We start from the raw sequence: 7235 nt of genomic DNA, 5'->3' as shown, positions 1-7235 counted from the left end.
TTTTAAAACGTCATAAATTTTTCATTGACTGGGTTCTGTTACTACAGTTTGTTTGTTAGTTTCAACTTAACTTCGTTCACATCGCATATACAATTTAATTGGAAATTTGCGGTACAGTAAAACCTTTTGGGACCAAACTGCTGATGTCATTGGTCCATAAGATTACACACTACTTAATCCAACTTAAATTGACTTATGCTAAGGACAACACACATACCCATGACCACGGGAGGTCTCGAACCCCCGATAGGGGGAGCCGCGTGGACCGTAAAAAGTGCCTCAGACCGCTCGGCTACCCTGCATGGCTACAATTTATTTACATAACACATTGTTATGATACAATACAAGCATATGATACATTTATACTTCATTTTATAGATAGTCTTTTATCACTTATGGGAGCTCATTTCTTCCTTAGGTAGAGGAGAGAAAAAAACAATGGAAATAGGACTAAAACATTATGCATTGCTGGCCTAACTACTCTTGGCACCACCTCCTATGGTTGGGAGGGAAGAAAGGAAATATTCATCTACTGGCGCAAGGATTTATGAGGAAATGTTGCTTGAACAATCATGGACTAGTTGCCAAGGAACTTTTATTTCACGCAAATAATGCGTACTGACTAATCATTCACGTAGTATCATGTTTCTTAATGCATTAGTGCCGTTTTCTTCAGTTCACATGTAGCTTAGTGTGAAATATGAAGTTTTAACCATCATAGATTTATCTTTCATGAGTACTTGAAAATGTCGTTATTCAGTCTTTCATGTGACACGATAAAAATTAATTGGTTCTTGTAAAATCACATGCTTAAAGGTTTATGTGTATTCTGCACCAAATAGGTACTGATAAATGTCATGGAGATATACTGCGACAATGCATATTTTCCTTTTTTCATTTGCCCTATGACCTTTGTATAAATATCCTTATGACTAAATTGTTTACTTGAGGTGCGGTCCTTTTCTTCATTTGGTACTCGTTACTTCCGACTTCATTCTATTCTTCTGCGCCGTGACAATGCACTGGTCGCTGAAAGAAAAAAATTTAAAACTAACTTAAAACTAATTGCATTACGTAGCTTGGTACATTCGATACATTTGGTCATTACACTCAGCCGCAGATATTTCTATACTTTGTTTACATTCATAGACATTCGTTTATTCTGTTACCCTTTATGATCATTTACTCTGCAAAGAAAATTAGTTGACATTCCTTACGGTATTTTGTAGTTTCTTCTTACCTTAGATATAGCTTTCTTTTGCTTTGTAAATATGTTGTATATAGAATGAGATTTTCACTCTGCAGCGGAGTGTGCGCTGATATGAAACTTCCTGGCAGATTAAAACTGTGTGCCCGACCGAGACTCGAACTCGGGACCTTTGCCTTTCGCGGGCAAGTGCTCTACCAACTGAGCTACCGAAGCACGACTCACGCCCGGTACTCACAGCTTTACTTCTGCCAGTACCTCGTCTCCTACCTTCCAAACTTTACAGAAGCTCTCCTGCGAAACCTTGCAGAACTAGCACTCCTGAAAGAAAGGATATTGCGGAGACATGGCTTAGCCACAGCCTGGGGGATGTTTCCAGAATGAGATTTTCACTCTGCAGCGGAGTGTGCGCTGATATGAAACTTCCTGGCAGATTAAAACTGTGTGCCCGACCGAGACTCGAACTTGGGACCTTTGCCTTTCGCGGGCAAGTGCTCTACCAACTGAGCTACCGAAGCACGACTCACGCCCGGTACTCACAGCTTTACTTCTGCCAGTACCTCGTCTCCTACCTTCCAAACTTTACAGAAGCTCTCCTGCGAACCTTGCAGAACTAGCACTCCTGAAAGAAAGGATATTGCGGAGACATGGCTTATCCACAGCCTGGGGGATGTTTCCAGAATGAGATTTTCACTCTGCAGCGGAGTGTGCGCTGATATGAAACTTCCTGGCAGATTAAAACTGTGTGCCCGACCGAGACTCGAACTCGGGACCTTTGCCTTTCACGGGCAAGTGCTCTACCAACTGAGCTACCGAAGCACGACTCACGCCCGGTACTCACAGCTTTACTTCTGCCAGTACCTCATCTCCTACCTTCCAAACTTTACAGAAGCTCTCCTGCGAAGGAGCTTCTGTAAAGTTTGGAAGGTAGGAGACGAGGTACTGGCAGAAGTAAAGCTGTGAGTACCGGGCGTGAGTCGTGCTTCGGTAGCTCAGTTGGTAGAGCACTTGCCCGCGAAAGGCAAAGGTCCCGAGTTCGAGTCTCGGTCGGGCACACAGTTTTAATCTGTCAGGAAGTTTCATGTTGTGTATAGCTTAGTATTTAATTAAATCTCTGTTTACACATATCAATAGGTTCTGTAGTTCTTAGATAGTAGATGTAATTACATAGTATTTCCATTTACTTTGTATTTAAGTTATGTACCAGTACATTTCGTATTCCTGTTTGGTTGCACCTTCTGCGAGTCTGCCGCATATGCACACAGGTCAATACCACCTCTCCTTCTACTGACAGCACGTATTGTTGAGCGCGGACAGCAGAGCCATACACTAATTTGTTTATACTTTTGCTTGGCATTTAGCAGTGTATTACTTCTCATTGCTGTTAATTTTATACCTATGTGTACAAATCAAAAGAATTACTTATGCCTTTACACATAACTTTATCTTAAAATACACTCCAGAAGAAAAATTACACTTAGATTTATACACACCATATACAATTCTCTTGTGATAGAGAGAAAAAATGTTACCTAGCTTCATCATTCTATAAAAGCTTTTATATCTTTGTGAGGGTGGAGAGCATTGTCTCTCCTTGTTTTCTCATAGACTAATCTGTACGTCCCAAGGTATGGTATTTTGGAAATTGCATATCATCCTGAACAGAGTAATTGCCACTTCTTATTCAGTTTGCCAAATTTTGTCAGTTTAGGGTGCGTCCTTAAGAGGACTCGTTGCCCTTCAAAAAATTGCATAACTCGTTTCAGTTTCTTATCATAACTCTTCTTTCTGTAATCGGCCATGTTTTCTAGTGTAACCATGGCTTGTTTGATTTTGTCTTGTAGTGTCATCACTGTAGTGGGCAGCTTTGGTATGGGCAACCCCCACTCATTTGTTTGTTTTGTCCGGAACATCAATTTGTTAGGTGTGAAACCTGTTGAAGAATGTGGAAGGTTATTGACAACTTGCATGAAAGGAGTTACATATTCCACCCATCGGGTGTGTTTGTGAGGGGTGTAAGTCCTAATAAACTGGTTAAATTCTTTAAAGACTTGTTCTACTGGGCTTGCTTCTGGGTGAAAAAAGCTTACTAATATGTGCTTTATGCCCTGTGAGGACAAATCGTTTCCACTTTTGCCCTACGAAATATTAAGCATTATCAGTTAGTAGCACCTTTGGTTTACCTACTCTTCTCAAATAGTCTCCCTCAATTCTTTTTCTTATATTTGTGGCTGTTGCATTCTTAATGGCATGCATTTTGACATGTTTTGAGAAAATATCGTAGAGTGCTACTACGTACCTTACTCCTGCTTTACTTCTTGGATATGGACCAGCTATGTCCAGGGATACTATATCTACTGGGGTTTTTTGAGAGTATTGGGTATAGCTCAGTATATTTTGACACATTGGACTGTTTTGATTTTTCACACACCATTGATCAGATTTTTCGTGTTTCCTATGAAACAAAAAACCCTTATACTCCTTATACCATTTACTTACCTTTCCACCTTCATCTTGCTTCAGGTTTTGCATGACTTTACTCCATCTGTGATCTTGCTGTTGTATAATTTCCATTTGCTCACAGAACTTATGGTAATCAGACTGTTGTGTTGTAGCCTGCATTAATAACATTTTGCTTTCTACATCTTGCTCTGTTAATTCACTAAATTCCTCTAAATCTTGAGGTAACCTAGACAAGGCATCTAAAATAACATTCTGACTTCGTTTAATATAAATGATCTCGAAATTGAATTCTTGTAAATATAGACACCACCTAGCTAATTTACCACGCAACAGTTTACATGTTAAAAGAAATGACAGTGACTGACAGTCACAGTAAACTTTGGTATTCTTGCCCCACAAAAAATATTCATACTTTTTATATGCCCATATTACAGTTAAACTTTCCAATTCTGACACAGAGTAAGATCTTTACATTTCTGATAATGTATGACTATCAAAACTGATGACCTTGGCTACTTGTTTACCTTCTTCTTCCCACATCTGGAGCAAGCATGCCCCCAGCCCTTGAGATGAGGCATCTGTGCACAGACAAAAATCCTCGGACATGTCAGGGTGGCTAAGAATGTTTGTATTGACTAATGCCTGCTTGATGTTATTAAAGACCTTCCGATACTCATCATCCCATAATCAAGGCCTATTTTTTCACAAGTTGAGCAATGCATCACTGTTCGTCAGTTGCTGTGGTACATATTTACGAAAAAAAGATGCTAGTCCTAAAAAAGCTTTTAGTTGTTTTTTATTCCTTGGAGCTGGACAATTGCGTATGGCATTAAGTTTTTTCGGGTCAGGTAATACACCTTGCTCTGACAGAACATATCCTAAAAATCTGACTTGCTGCCTACCAAAACTAGACTTTTTTAAATTGGCTGTTACTCTGTAATCTGCAAATCGTTGAAGCACCTGTTCAATGAGCCTGATATGTTCTAACCAAGTAGGTATGGCTAGTAGCAGATCGTCTACACAGACAGTGACTTTGCTAAGCAATTATGGTCTTAAAACCTTGTCCAATGACGATATAAACATGCCTGCACTAATGTTCAGTCTAAAAGGTAGAACACAGAATTCGTAACTTCTGCCACCACAAACAAATGCTTTATATTTTCGATTTCCTACGAGGAGCTTTGCTTGCCAGTAGGACATCATGAGATTGAGTATACTGAGATATTTTGTATTGTAAAACTTTAGAAGCTGTTTGTCCAAGTAGTCTGGTCGTATATGTAATCTTATTGATACGTCTAGCATCGAGAACTAATCTTACAGAACTGTCCGGTTTACTTACTGGTAATAGAGGACTACAATAGGGTGAAAATGAAGGTTGTACAATTCCCCATTTCATCACATTGTCACAGAAGGAGCTGAGTAGCTCCGTGGTGTAGTGGATATGATACTAAACTGTTGCATTGAAGGTCCTCAGTTCAAAACTCACCTGGACTGTACAATTTTAATTTCTATATTCGGTTTGAGTATATTCTAGAAGTATCCACAAATGACAAGAATCATTGTACTGGAACGTTCTGTAACTGTATATATACTGTATGTGTTCTGGCCGGAGGCAGTTCGCTCCGCACTCTTGTATGTGTAAGTGCTGAATAAGCCTTCGTTAAGTGAAGCTAGTGTTTGTCATTCATCTACTTACATCTTCCTCTACGTGACATTATTCTGGTGGAGGCACTGGATATTGGAACTTGTGATACTGCACATTATCGATGACACAGTGGCTCCCATCAGGCAACGACAGAGCTGCCGTTTACTTGGCGAGAAACCTGAGATCGAGTCATATTCAACAGATTGCAATCTATCAGAGACAGAAGAAGAAGACGTCATGATAACAGCAACTGTGCGCCACCACATGAAACATCCTTCCAGGTTCTCTGGTGACGATGGACACGACCCAAACAAGTGACTGAAGGTATATGAGCATATAGCCAAATTTAACAAATGGGATAACACCGTGTGTCTGGCTAACGTATTTTTCTACTTGGAGGGCACTGCACAAGCTATGGTATGAGAACAATGAGGAGAAGTGCACAAGCTGGTAAGTATTCCAGGTGGAATTGCACAAATATTTCGGTGACACACAATGACAGAAGTGCAAGGCTGAAGATAAATTAAAGTGAAGGGCACAGCATCCAGGAGAAACGACAGCATCCTACATTCAAGATGTCTTGGAGCTGTGTAAAATAGTGGATCCTCGAATGAAGAAGGAAGATAAGGTTGCACATCTCATGAAGGGTGTTGCTGAGGACATGTATCGAGCCCTGCTCCTGCAGGAGGTTTCGACAGCAGACGACTTCATAAAATGGTGCCAGTATATCAAGACAATGCATCATAAAAGAATTACACGCAAGAAGTTTGAACGGCTTCCAAACGTCGTATCGATGTCTGTGATGGAGAAAAAACTGATTTCACTAGTGTTCTTCATCAGATAGTGAGAGAGGAAGTTCAGAAGGCACTTGGATTGCACAGCGAGCAAAAAACCGAGACATTTCAAGAGGTTATAAGGGAGGAAGAGGAACAGACATTGAACCCAATCTCCCGTCCTTCATTTCCCTTTAAAACGGCAAAAAAGTTGGATCCCAGGCGAAGTTACGTTCCTACAAAGCCGCATGACGAGCTTGTTTGGACACCAAGGAAGACGAATGTCTGGAGGACCCAGGATAACCAACCAGCATGTTTCCACTGCGGACGACTGGGACATGTGGTGTGCTATTGTCAATAAAGGCATCGGATATTTGATGACACCCGTGCCAGGAGACAGCAGACCGATCTTAGCCGACGCCAACTCCGGGACGACAAAGATGAACAAGAAGTTGTGAGTGCAGGACGATGTAGGTCACCATCACCACAAGCTAGCCGCTGAAGAGGATGCTCCCTAACACGCCGATCAAGGTCTCCATCACCGTTTAGAAACTCCAGCTGATCACCTAGCCGCCGCAACCTGGAAAACTAAAGGGTGCAACCTATGTTGGAGGTGAGGCTGCTGAAGAGAAAAATCCTCCGCTGTCAATCACTACAAAAGTGATACGAAACTACGTTGATATCCTCATGGGTGGCCGACCAGCCCAAGCTCTTGTGGCGTCCGGAGCATCATATTCAGTCATTTCAGAGAAGTACCATCACCAATTGTAGAAAACCATATTCATCAACAGCAAAACATCTCTGCTGAAGGTGGCTAATGGGAAATATGTAAAACCTACAGGAAGATGTGTCATTCGTGTGGGTGTAAGTGGCCATATACAGCCCTTAAGAATTCATCGTCTTACAAGAGCGTAGTCATGACGTCATTCTTGGATGGAACTTTTTGAAAGCTTCTCAAGCAATTATAGATTGTGGTCGCTCGAAGATTATGCTAGACGAGATGAAATACTATGGACAGGAAGATGCGCATCCAAGTGTGTGGAGACTATGTGTGCTGGATGAAGTGATCATTCCTGCAGTCAGCACTAGAAAGGTGGCTGTCATGTGTCATGCCATGCATCAACCCTTGGATCTTGTAGTGGAATGT

At 41.2% G+C, this 7235-nt stretch overlaps 1 non-coding gene across 1 annotated transcript; it reads right to left on the bottom strand.

Moving 5' to 3' along the window:
• Window positions 1-1952: 1952 nt before the first annotated feature.
• Trnas-uga (transfer RNA serine (anticodon UGA)) lies at window positions 1953-2027 on the bottom strand. The gene has a single exon. It is a non-coding gene; the product is annotated as a tRNA-Ser (tRNA).
• Between the last annotated feature and the right edge of the window lie 5208 nt (window positions 2028-7235).

Source organism: Schistocerca serialis, chromosome 2, assembly GCF_023864345.2.
Source record: "Schistocerca serialis cubense isolate TAMUIC-IGC-003099 chromosome 2, iqSchSeri2.2, whole genome shotgun sequence".
NCBI lineage: Eukaryota > Metazoa > Arthropoda > Insecta > Orthoptera > Acrididae > Schistocerca > Schistocerca serialis.
This window is presented reverse-complemented; position numbering and strand designations above follow the sequence as displayed.